The 13973-nt window shown below is 35.4% G+C and overlaps 1 protein-coding gene across 21 annotated transcripts in view; it reads left to right on the top strand.

The window, feature by feature from the left end:
* bru3 (CUGBP Elav-like family member bruno 3) overlaps window positions 1-13973 on the top strand; it is a 704578-nt gene that overhangs the window by 598984 nt on the left and 91621 nt on the right. For 2 of the 21 annotated variants that reach the window (XM_087343459.1, XM_087343470.1), the window contains one exon: window positions 8262-8331. The exons of the other annotated variants lie outside the window; for them this stretch is intronic. The gene's annotated coding sequence lies outside the window, so the exon portion shown is untranslated. Of the gene's footprint in view, window positions 1-8261; window positions 8332-13973 lie in introns of those variants that run through there. 21 annotated transcript variants of the gene reach the window in all.

Below are 13973 nucleotides of genomic sequence, written 5' to 3'. Positions count from 1 at the left end.
ACTACCAAGAAATTTCATGTCCTGTATTTATCGTATTACAGTCATAGACATAATGTATTTGTTTGTTTATTTCGTTTAACATTCCAATGTCGCTTTTAAACAGAGTGATGACTGTAAACAATGGAGGTTTATTTCTGAGGTACTAACGTGGCATAGTGTAGGCTATGACACTACAAGATGTCGCTTACATCATTTGTGCAAGAAAAATTGCACTTATATAAATTGTAAGGGCGGGTTTTTTCTGTAGAACTAAATTTGTAAACATCAGAATTGAATTAGTCACCTAACTACATAGACAATAACCCTCCTCTATAAGCCGCTGAAGAAGTACCCACTTTTTCTAGAACTCGTTTTAAGTACAGCCAATAGACTCTATCCTGTGCAGGCAGAATGCATTTCATATCCTCAAAACTTATTTCTTTTGTAAGATGCATTTTAATGTTATCCTCCCGTCTAATCTTAGATTTCCCAAATTGACTCTTCCCTTCAGGGTTTTAGACTAAATTTGTGTATGCATTGCCCATATCCACATGCATTCTAAATATCTCATGTCTCTTTCCTTTATATGATCCGAGTAATACTTGGGCGAAGAATACAAATTATGGATCTTCTCTGTCCTGTTACTTCCTCTCTCTGAGGTCCAAACGTAATCTTATCAACTTACGTAATCAAGCATTTTCGTTCGCTTGTGGGGAAAATACGCGGTATGAATACTAAAGCTCAGTCCTTCTGATATGCTGTCTATAGTTAGTTACATTGAATACTAACATGAGTCGTTCGCTTAGCATGGAGTCCAATCTCATTCATCAACAAGTTCCATCTAACTCGGTCATCGGACATCGCGGTTAGGTACACGTTCTGAGGTCTCGAGTTCTTGTCGGTAGGGCCTATTTTCTGACTGAGACATTCGGTGGGTTTTCACGATCCATCGAGGCAAATGCTTGGAATACTAAAACAAATCATTAAACCTTCCTATCATATCCTTGCACTCGAAACCTTGTGGAGAAATGTTTGTTAAATAAGCTAAGAAACAAGTAAGGTTAGTCAAAAACGTTCTCAAGTCACTGGGGCTTACGAACTCACGTTTTAACGACACGCCGACGTAGATAGAACCCTGTTTCGAAATTTCTTATGACGCTGCTATTTATTTTTGTTGTCTTCATATGCTTTATCTGAGAGTAATCTGGCTATCACGCATTAACACAAAAAAGAAAAATGACCTTTAAACAGGCGTTATGCATGTAAACATGCACGCACAAGTTAACTAAAAATAAAAAGGTAGACATCAACATGGAAATTGCTAGCTAGCGCCTGGCTGATGGATGACAACGTAGATATGTACCTGATAAGCTACTTGTTGGCTGCTATATTATTCCGTCCACAGTATGACCATCTATCTCAGATGAACATAACTTTATGAAGTTTAGATTATCTTTGTTAATGGTGGCACTACTCAGGTGTTAATACAGATATGTCATATGTGTACAAGTATCGCTTTCTATCTGACTTTCAGTGCATGTGAATTTTCCAAGGCATTAGAGAAAAATTAAACTCATGTTAGTGTTTTTGATCGTTTATTTGCCATACTTTAAATAAACACTACACGGGAGACCACAAGGACTAATGGAGAATTGTAGACAATAATTTTCTTACTGTATATGTTTCCCCTTTCTATGCACGTTCGCAGCTAAAGTTTTCAAAAATGCGTCGTTTGGAATGTGTTCTTTCTTCGTAATAACATCGGCTCTGGGGCCCACCCAACAACCTAGACACTGAATACTGGAGTAAAGCGAACGGAGCGTGAAGCTAACAACTCACCTCCAACTTCAGGGGAGGTTAAGAACTCGAGAAGCTACACTCCCCCATTCGCCCGCATGGAGTGGGTAAGGACTTTTACCTTTATTTTAATAAAAGCCTCGGAAAATAACAGGCGTTATTGGTAACATTTCTACAAACAAACCTTCCATGCAATATTTTCAAGTCACATACCTTATAATAGTTTCTCGAAAACTCATTCCACGAGTGAAATTTGCAATTCGACAGTACTGTGTTAAAATTATGTAATTTCGTAATTTGAATTGAGTTCACAAATTTTTGTTTGATACATTTTTCGTAGCACATCCTCCTGTACAGTTATTCTTTTAATTTGGTAAAAATTTTAGGTGGCAGCGAAAACGTGTCTTCACTAATTTTGCGATTAATTGTTATTTTGCATGGTTGGAAATAAAATCCCTTCTCTTGCAGTGGCATTGCATTCACACACGTCTAAACCGATGATATATGTAATTGTTTCCGCATTAAATGCGATACAGCGAGCCATTAGTAGAATTAGAGTGAGCCGGAAATATCAGAACCTGTGGCTAACTGAACGCTGCGGGTGTCCAAAGACTGTAGCAGATCGTGTAATATCTCTGTCGGATTTGCCTGGAGAGCTATTGTAACCAACTGCATGGAACATATTTGTTTTTGGGAAGCTGGTAATTTGAACAATTTTTCAAAAGAAATCTTGCCCCATGGAACCAAGGGTTCATTGCCATTTTCCCTAGAGCCCTCTGCTTGGCAGTCCATATCCTGATATTATATTTCTATAATAATAAATTTTATTTTATTTTTCTTTCCACGCCTTGGTATCCCAAGTAGTTTCTTTCCATCAGGTTTTGCAACTAATATGTTGTCTTTTTATCACGAAGTTAGACAAGTTTTCTGCCTCAGAATTTATCTCTAGGTCTTCTGTTTCATACCAATCTATACATTACTTTCTTTCTTGCAGATAATGCAAAATGTGGCTTGAAATTCTTGGACAGTGTTTAAGAAGTGAACTCTCTTATATGTGTAGATTCACAATATTTTTTTTCGATTCTTTTGTGAGCAGGTATGCTGTTAATCACGCACATAGTGCAGTGTCTAACTGTTAAATCTCAAATATGCACTATATTGTTACTAAAATTCCTCACGCATTTAAAGTCTCCATAGATAGAGGAAATTAAAGTAGTTATAAAATGTTTTTACTTTGTTTCATAAAATTTGGCCCAGTTTTTTTATTTTGTTTCTCTTTTTGTTAATGGCCCACGTTTTTGTTCTGTCTCATTCATATGGAAATGACGCCCCTCATCGTGAAACTCTTATTCCTTTTTCTTAAAAACGATGCAGGAAAGGAAGAGGTTACGAATGTAATATAAGTGTTGCTAAATGCCAGAACACTACGCATTCTAATTGCTTCTTTTGTTTTACAATTTTGTCAGTGTAATGGAGTCACAAGTTTTCATTATTTTGCATAAATGATAAGAAAATTCCCATCGATGTAACCAAGTTATATTTTTGTATGAAATTCAACGCTGAAGTTATAACTGTTTAACATTTAGTTTACCGAGTGATGACTGAATATGTATTTATCTTTGTAACTAACAACTCGAACGCTTGGATTCAAAGTAGTTAACTCAATAAAGATGGCTGTCTTCTGGGTTTTGAGCCGTGTAGTGTTGTAAAGTTTATCAGCGTTTTAGAGGTGCTCTCTGCCTTCATTATCATGACGATTGCCCTAATTGTGGTGGCAACAAACACCTTTGAAACGTCGGTAAACTTTACCATACTGCATGACACAGTAACCCAAAAGACATTCATCTTCATACTCGCCACCTAACCTAACCTCAACTTAACTGATTTTAAATGCAATACAATAATCGTATTTATTTCAAGTGATGGACTAAAGTAACAGGGATTTAAGAACTCCCAACCATGAGTTAATGGACTCAGAATTATGAAGTTTTAAACATTTCCAAGAATAAATTGAAGGATTCTAAACAACATGGCTTTAAATGTTTCTTTATATTCAAGTAATCGGCTAAAAGTAACAAGGTTATGTCTTACCAACTTTGGTAAAACTGTCCCAGACTCAACATTGACGAGACTGAAAATATTTTGGCGCTGTTCCTTTCAATGACAGAAGGGCTTCTTCTTCTTCTTCTTCTTCAAGAGAAACATAGGCTTCGTGCAAGACCCCAGCACACAAGACACATTACATGAACCACCATCTCGCCTCCACTTAAGACATCACTTCTCATTCCCGTTCGTGTGTCCCCAATCTGATAAAAAGAATGACTTGGAGAAAGTGAAAGAGCTGTATAGGCCTAGAATTTCTTTATCTCGTTCTGAGAGTTCAAGTAAAAGAAACTCGTCTGTGTAGTAAGAAAAGTTCCTGAAGGTTCTCGACAATAGAAATAAGAAAAGGACTGGCTCAGCAATTACTGATACACCGAAATATTCCGTCTTCCTTGACGTATGTAACTACAGCACAGCCAAAAATGAATTATTTTCTAGTTGTGATGTAAGGCTATCAGTTTCAACATGAGACACGAGATTTCTTATTGGGCTGCCATAGCTTCATAAGACAAAGAGCAACTCCATACACAGCCCAAGATAACAGTACAATGAAATATGAGCATAGTGTTATAAAGTTAAAATTGTGTGTTTGAACGTATGGATATTCACTTGTAGCTCGAAAACATGACATGCTTATTATTTGAGACCAGGAAGAGAACATGAGAAGGTCAAAACTCCGGTTGCTGCAGGTCGGGAACTAAGCACGATTAAAGAAGGGGCGGAAGACCAGTGTTATTTGTTTATTTTGAATAGGAGGTTACAGAAAGGAAAACTAAAACTCCGAAAACCGGTCCTGTTTTCGACTCCAGGAAGATAATTTATGTAAGTCTGAAAAGCAGTGCCAAGACCATAGCTGCTTCTGGCAGTATACGACAGGAAAAATGGTTATTTTTTAAATAAAACCTAATTCTGAGTCAAGATGAAAATTATTTCCGTAACTTCAACCAAAGCACAAAGAATAACAACGCCAAGACCATATCTGCATATATCGAGTATGTATTGTAGACCTAACGAAAGACGTCACTTAGTATAATTTAACCAAAACTTCGCAATCTCTGAGTATAAACCTGCTAATAAAGATATTTTGCCGAAAGTTTTCTTTAGTTTCTCTCTCTCTCTCTCTCTCTCTCTCTCTCTCTCTCTCTCTCCATATTAATCCAGATGCCACGCTCTGAGGAACTACACTCAAATATCAGATGAAAACATTTAATACATACATTGATTTGAGCTGAGCAATGTATCATGTTTTCATTTACTGCTTAAATGACAGAATTATAAACTCTTATTCGTACTGATCTTTTCGAATGTAAATCTTCATATTCATATCTATTATATTACCTCTTTACCTCATCTTATCTGATATCATATCCTGGTGATAATGGCCGAGACGGCTCTTGAAACATCGGTTTTATACGACCACTGTACAGGGCTGATTGCCCTTGAAGGCTTCATTAAATTCAGTATCAGCGAAAGATATAGATCTCAAGTTACTGTTACAAAACAAAATATTTATATTCGCAGAAGAAACTGTCGATCTTTTACTTGTACAGAAGATACACGAAGCAGAAAACTTTTGAATTGTTAATATCAAAGTATAAAGAGGGTAGTAACAAACGCACGAAAGGATATTACAGTCAAAAGAGAGTAACAGAGATGGGAGGACGGTCTCATTAAGTTAATTTTCTTCCATTTCTAGACCTTCTAATTTACTAATTAGTATTTTACATCTCTGGGGCATAACGAGTACCAGTAACTTTCAAGCTTTGATGAGTTTCCCGAAAAGTTTCTGCGACGATGATGGTACACTAACTGAGAGCTTGCTTCTACTTCCTTCCTGTGCATTTCCTTTTTTTGGATTTTCACGAAGTCTGTTTCCTGCCTCCACCATCTCACTACATCTTGTCTCTACGACATTTTACTTTCCGAATCAGGGATGTCAAATATTAAAGGACTTGTTGCTTGTTTTTGTTAATTTTTCACGTCAGTTATTTATTTCCACTGAATGATGTGTCCAAGTTCATACTAAAATGATAAATAAATGAGGTGTTTGAGGACTGGTTAATGAGAAGAATGTTTGGACGTATTAATGTATAAGAAAGAAGGAGATGTAAGATTTGAGGTTTTTACAGCGGTGATTATGAAGATTTCTGGGTTGTTGTGGTAGATGTTTACAAACGTTTCAGAGGTCATACTGTCTCCGGCATCAGGGCGATTCATCGCCGAGGCAATATGCCCTCTGAAACGTTTGTAAACATCGACCAGACTACACGGCGCAACAACCCAGAAGACAGAAATCTTCAAATAAAGAGATGGTTTCATTGTGGAGAGAGTAATAGTCTGTACTCTGCACCAAATAGTATTAGGGTGATCAAATCTGGAAGAATGGGGTTTGTCATGGATTGAAATCCTGGATTCAGATGGCGGAGGAATGGGTTGATGCGTTTTGTAGGTAATAAACGTACCTACGAAACCCAATAGAAATTTTTTGTGTTCGTTACAAACTATAAACAAGTTGACAGTGGCAAACTGTGATTTAATATCTGAGCAGTTTTTTGTTAGCTTGCTCTAGTTTAAGTTATACAGAGATATGAACAGCTAAATTACGTATTTATTATGTATAATTTCCTAAAGATTACTTTCTTCTGAGATGTTCCGTGTAGTCTACTACAAATTGACCAACATGTGTCTTCAGCAGTAGAATTATACTCTTCTTGGGGAGGTATTAGTCGTTTATCTACTAAAGAAATTAATCTGAAGTTTTGAAGTTTCATTGCCACGTCTGCAAGATCCCGCCATTGAGAACTAGTCTCAGCCAGATGTATCCAGTGAACACATTTTTTTTTCTGTTTCTTTGAGATCCATTAGAATAATTTACTCTACCAGGTTTTCCGATTCTTTTCGTTTTTCAGACAAAAATGTTGGATGCATTTCTCATCTACCCCGTACTTGCCACACGATCCTCCCCATTTCAGTCCCTTCTTTTCATAATCGTAATGTTTAAGTTTTCCCTTTTACGGATCGTTCATTCCCCCTATTATTTCATCTCTTATGTTCAGATATTCTTCTCAGTATTTCGTTATCAGACACTGTCAACATATGACCTTTCCTTCGCGTGAAAGACCAGGTTTCTCACACTTATAAATCACAGGTAACTCATGATTTTAACTGCTCAGAAAATGTGATGTGAAATAATTCAGCCAGAATACATGTCGGTAACTCCAACCTTAGACATATTAATCCCTATTTTTAAAATACGTCTCTTCCTTGTTGCACAAAATGAAAATGATTGTTTGATAAAGTTGATTCTGTATTTGTATTTCTATCTGTGCTTCTTATCCTCTGTTATTTTCCCTCTTTCTTCTTCCACTTCAGACATTAATAACGGCATGACCCATTATCACCCGGCGTGTATAATAAGAGAACTTCCCCCTCCCGCAGCCTTAACCGCCATCACCCGGATTCTCCACTTGGATATACGTACAGTAGTGGAGGAGTTAAGATGAATGCATACTTACAGGCGCCCATTTATTTAAACGAAGAACTGGGCGGGAATCCTACTGTTGCCTTACATATTAAAACTAAGCGATGAATTCCCATTTTCGTACAGAAGAAGATAATGATAGTTGCTGGAATCTGGTGGAACAAATTAATCAACTGGAAATAATTCGAGGAAATTAAAGTGTCCAGGTTCTTAATCAAATTCTTTAAAATTATAAACGTAGAATTCAGAAGATTGTTGAATACAAAGTGCCGAAGTTACTACAAGGTGAAGTTTAGGCTTAAATTATTCAGTTTTCGTCAATATAAACTTGAGTGTTTACTTCGGTCAATGTGAAGTCTGAAGTTTCAATTCGCGTTTTCTTCCAATCTGTAAACCCGATAAATCAAACTGCTTCAGTTGTAAGTTACAAATAAATAGGTGTCTGTGAGCCAGAAATCTTAGAGATTTTAGGCAACACGAATTTCCCATCGACTTGATGATTGTATTATACAATTCTCGTTTTGGGACATGTTATTAGTTTATATTGAGGCATATAAAATTGTTTTCATTTAATTATGATATTACATTACAGTGCATTTACTTTAAGTGTTAATGGTGTATGTATTTAATTATATAAATATATGTGTACACTTCTGTTTCAGATTTCTCCTTTTCGAGCTCAGAAGCGCCATCTAATATAAGGCTTACTTTTCGTGTTATTCATTCGCTGTCATGAAAGATTATGATATTTTAGAACTTAAATTAAAGAAAGTAATTCATATTATAAAAATGTTTTGAATGAGAGATAATTCTAGTTTTAAAATAGTAATTCGATAAGTTGTCTTCACAACTGGTTGATTTTTCTTCGTAGCCGCCATCTTTGTTTTGTTCTGTATTGCAGAGTGCATGATGGGGGACGGGAGCAGCAGTGCCATCTTCTGGAAGTAGGAGACAACCATAAACAGCTGAAGGTAACTTCGACTTCCAGGAGATAGCTAGCTCCCCAACCCTTTATGTCCAGTTAACCCTTCATATATACTTGCCCTCTTCAATGTTTTATTATTTTAATTAACCACTAAATCCTCTTTAAATGGATTCAGTTGCTACAGAAAATGGAATCTTCCCTGTGTGATAAAAACATCTCTACACATTTTTAGTCTATCTTCCTGCACCCCCCACCACTTAAGAGTGTCGTTCGTCTTTTAGAAATGTTGTGCGTGATGTAACTAGTAATCCTTTTCGTTGTTCACTTGTTTCTATTCCCTTTTCTTCCCATTACCCAGACCTTATAAAAAAGCTCGTTCGTTGATTGGTTGGTTCGTTCTTTGGGTGTTCGTGTGTTATCAGTTATTGTTGTGTTTTTATCACTGTTTTATATACATATATTTCAAACACAGGATTTCTTTTAGAGTTGTAATTGGGTGTGTTAATTGTGTTGTTTGTTGGGTAAAATCATGTGTTTTATAGTTTTGTTTGTCAACATTGCTTTTGCATATAAAAACTAAGAAGACCCTGTACTCCGATGGGACACGTAGATGACGTCAATTAAAATTATATAAAAACTAATAAACTTCTCATTGGTATCTGATCGCATTTCACCCAAAAACAATAAGCAAGTAATTCTTTATCTGTACATTTTATTAGTTTATTAATTAAGGAACCTACATGCTTCAGAGTGAAGAATTTATTTCCGAAACATATTTAGATTCAAAAGCCAAAGTCATTGGATTACATTTTTGAAATATCGGACGATTTTTCTGGATACAAAATTCGTCGGTTTATGTTCAGAAGTTTTTGTCTAGGCTAATTCCTTAATTATAACACTGAATTTCTAACATTCGTGAAAACGTTTTAGACCTATATATGCGTTTTTCACTATTATGTGCTACGTAAGATATTTAAACAAACTTACAATAATTATTCCCATATAAAACAAAGTATAAAATCAAAAATATTCTGTATAAATGACAAGGTTCAGATTAATTGTATTGTTATGACTCCCACGAAATCTGCAGGGTCTTTTTAAGGTAGGCTGGCTTGATACACGCATTAATAAGACGTAAAGTAATACTGTACGTTTAATATATTAGAGTGATGCACTATTTGGTGGTGATCGCACTCTCTTTTTCCTAAAAAAATCTTTATGTTTGTGGTTATACAGTTTTACATTTGAAATTTAGAAGAGGTGTGTGATTCCAAAAAATGTTACCTAAATGAATGAGTAAGATTTACACATTACTATATAAATCAATATGTAGGCCTGGTTCAAGGTTTCAATGAAAGAATTTTAGTGTACAGGCTTATGAGTGTACTTTGGATAATTGAAATCATACGTAATGTGGAAAGGTTGCTGAAAGTAACATCCATGAAATCATCACGTATTTTCTTAAAATGCTTGTTTAATTCTTTCTTTATTATAAAAATATATTTAATCGTAATATTTCTCTGCGTTAAGAAAGATAAATATATATATAACTGTTTTCTTCAATTTCCACCGTTTCTCAAACTCAAGTCTCTTTATTAGTTGAGCGTCACCGGTTTTACGGTATAGATGTTACGTCTGTCCTGAGCTGTTGTTACTTGGCAACCGTTAATTTAAAATGTGGTCATTATTCGACTCCGTTGTGGTTGATAATTTAACATCGAACAACCGGAATATGTCTTTGGCGCCCGTTGGAAAGGGCTTAGTTCAAATGTAATTGTATCAGCTTCAAGTTTTCTTACTGATAACCGAAGAGGTATTTATAAGAATGTTATAATAAGTAAGCAATTTTATTGTGTCAGTGCAGTTCTTTGTAATAAAAAACAAGTCGAAAATGGACGATGAATTTCATATTATAATTTCAAAAAACTGATTGATCGTTTGAAAATAATTCGTTAAATGCGCCTAAAACTCAACTTCATTTAATTCTTCGGTCGTTTTCCGTGTATAATCTTAGTACATGGAGGAGAGTGCTTCTTTAAAACTTAATAACACCCTTAACTAGTCAAGAAAATCCGTGCCTTTTTATACATTCCGAAGGTTCATTATCGTGTTAACAAAACACCGCCATGTTGCCCTAAACTGAGCCATTTGTGTCCAATCTAGACCAATAAACCATATTTCCCCAAAGACCTGTCTTGAATTATCATCCCATTTGCTCCAATGTTTTTGAGTGGACTTTTTCTTTCAGGCTTCCAAACCAAAATTTTCCAAACATTTGTCGTCTCCCCCATTCGACCGTCCTAATAATATGCTGTGAAGACTATAAACTATATGCGTCACTTCATTCCTCCTAGGCCCAAAAATTATCCTAGTTACCCTATTCGCAAACACTGTCAACATGTGTTCTTCACTTAGCGTGAAAGATCACTTTTCGCATTCATAAAAATAACAGATCAAATAATAGTAGTTTATTTTAATCTTTATATTTTTTTGTATCGTGCAAGAAGACAAATTATTTTCGAACTAATCTGTTTTTAATTTCCTCGTGAATGTAATTCTGATTAATTAATGACGTTTCCAATATTGTAACTTTGCCACATTTTCAAGAAATTTATTAGACAGTTATTTTGTCCCGTAAACGGTCATAGTTTTCTACGATAATGCATACTTTAAAATTATAAGTTATCGTAATTGATTGCTTATGATATGTGCGAGATATTTTAATAACAAGAAACATCATAGGTTTATCTCAGTTTAGGATTGTTTGGATATAAAAGTAATTAATAAATGTATTCCTAAAACTTAAGTTTTTATCGACAGTGTGCTCTGTGCGTCTGATTAAGTTTCGAAGAAAATAACAAAGGAAGACAAGCGACCTACCTGTTTCCGTAACCAGACCGTGTTATGTACGTACCATGACAGTGTGCTCTTGTGCAAACGAAATTCTTATCTAACGTAATTGCCAATTTAGAGAGACATCAACAGATGAAGCCAATGAAAGTTCTTGAATTAACGAGTTTTTCTTGGAAGTTAAAATGTATTTTATTAAAGTCTTGTGTATAGTCACTATACGTTATAATATTCTAAATGTGTGGTCTATAAAGTTACTGTTAATAACGTATTTTATAAGTTCCTTCCACTTTCTCTGCATACTCGTTATTGAAATCGCGATAGCAGGCACTTCTGATTTTCAGGCAGTTACGTTGTTTGAAGTACTACATCTCGAACAGAGTGACAGTAAGCTGATTAGCTTAGCATAAATTAATTAGTCGAAGTAACTTAGAAGAAAGTAAAAGTCCATTTATTGTCGCTAAGAACCAGATGGGTTCTAAACATGATCTCACTGAAACAATGAAAGTGGAAAATAAATTACCATACACCCGGAATATTTAAAAAAGAATAAAAATGTACGTGCGTTAAAAAACATTGATCCGGAAGATGTCGAGATCAAAGAAGAATGAATCTGTTTGTAATTTGTTCATAGACGCTGGTCATAGTTCACGTTACATAGCGTCAAAAGATATGATGATTAATATATAGTGGCTTGGGAAAGGATGTGGAAGGAAGCAGTCGTGGCTTGAATGAAGGTACTGTCTGAGCATATGGCTAGGATGAAGGAGACAAGAAATAAATGCAGAATTTCGGTGGTAAATCACTTGATTTGAGGTTCTCGCGGCAGCGATTATAAAGATGGCTGTCTTCTGGTTGTTGCACCTTGTAGTCTGGTAGAATTTTACCGAAGTTACAAAAGTGTTTTCTGCCTCGATCATCAGAGCTGAGTCTACCACTGTCTTCAGATGACCTGTGGGAGTACAGAACTCTTCTTTCTTGGCCCCTTCTTCGAACCTGCCCCCAGATCCTTTCATGAATCAGATAATTCCATTTCATACTTTTACACCTACTTCTTCAAGATGGTTTTTATTTTTAACGTTCCATCTATCCCTGGATCTCCGAAGTTGTCTCCTTGCTTCAGGTTTTAAGACTAACATTTATATGTAATTCCTGTCTCCCCATGTTACAGCTATGTCATAGTCCTTGATTCGATCACCCTTATGGTATTTGATGAGTATAAATTATGACACTCTTCATTGTTTGACTTTCTCAATATTCGTATTTCTATCTCTCATTTCGGTAAAAATATTTACCTCAACACTTAATTTTAAACACCATTAAAACAGACTCAGTTTATTAATTTCTGAGAATGATTTAGGTTAAAAATAGTCTTTAGTAGCCAAAGGTCTTATTCCCCCACTGGTCACCTGACGACAGAATTGTATAACTTGCGAAACGTTATAGTTTAAATTGAAAACAATTTGGTTGTGGATTAAATCCAACAGAACAGTTTTACACATTGTATATCACATCGTCTTCACAAACATTTAAACACCTTCTAAGTTCATTGGTTATGTATTTCAGATAACGTACTCTGAGATTAAAAGTTGTATCAGCATTATAAAGAGATATTGTACCCCAGTTCAGGTGAATATATTCCGACAAGAAGTGATTAAATTTAACTTTTCAGGAAAAAAATATTTCCACATGTATATGTTGACTTTTAAAAACAAGCTTATTTTATTGTTTTAGTAAGGTCTATAAGTGCCTGAGTAACGCCACGCATTTACATAGTCCGTATTGTTTCTGATATTCTCGTTTTCTGTTGTAAAATATCCGATGTAATTTTCGTCGTTGATTTAATCGACTCAGTTAACTCTCGGATATGTTTTTACAAAGTTAATTGAAGAACTGTTTCAATCGCATGCAACAGAAGAGAAATCAAAATGTTTTCTTTTCTTTACCAGTAACGATTCCATTTCCCCCCCAAAGTTACTACATTTAAATGTACCAACAACTTTGAAATACTTTGAACTCAAAACGGAATCGCAGCTGTTGAAGAATAACGTTTTAATTCTCTTGTTACACTTAACTGAAATAGTTAATTAATTAACTAGGTGTAGATGGAAGATTAATATTCTAATGGAACTTAGATGGGGAAGTATGTACTGGATGAAGATGGATATCCTCTGGGTTGTTGCACCATGAAGTCTGATAACGGATGGAGGCAGCAAGGACCTCTGAAACGTCGGTTAACACGGTGCAACAACCCAGAAGACAGCCATCTTCAGAATCACCGCCTTGAAAACCTCAAATCCTACTGTGCACTTGATAAATGTGACTCAGGAAAGTGTCCACAGGCGGGCTCTTGTAGACACGATAATGAACCATTAGGTTCCATAAAAGACTAACACCGCGAACTAAGCTACTGTCAGCTTCTGAAGAAAGGTATTCCTTAGTCAATTATTGTATAGAATCCTGGTAAAATGGCTAGAGCAAAAACAAGTTGAGTTTCTAATATTAATTAACGCTGTGTACTCTCAGGGCGGTAGAAATTGTTTTCGACCAATTATGACCCTAACGGTGAACGTTATTGTTCTGTTAAAAATAACACACGGGACGCAACTAAGTCTTCCACTTCAAATACAACGCTTTATCTGAGTTGTCAAGTAACATTCATTAAAGTTCGTGAATTTGATTTTCTCATAATAGACACTTTCATTTTCACCTTTTTAATTGAGTTGGCCTTAAAATTTACCTTAGAATCATTGAATAATCGATTTAGTCTCTTTTGCAGTTGTTCTTGATCTGTTTTAGTACGAATGACTTTGAAGCTTGAATTATAAAACTTGCTTT

The sequence above is a fragment of the Zootermopsis nevadensis genome, unplaced genomic scaffold, assembly GCF_977971745.1.
Source record: "Zootermopsis nevadensis isolate Lab colony 2312 unplaced genomic scaffold, Znev_1.0 Znev_ptg000001l, whole genome shotgun sequence".
NCBI classification, from domain to species: domain Eukaryota; kingdom Metazoa; phylum Arthropoda; class Insecta; order Blattodea; family Termopsidae; genus Zootermopsis; species Zootermopsis nevadensis.
This window is presented reverse-complemented; position numbering and strand designations above follow the sequence as displayed.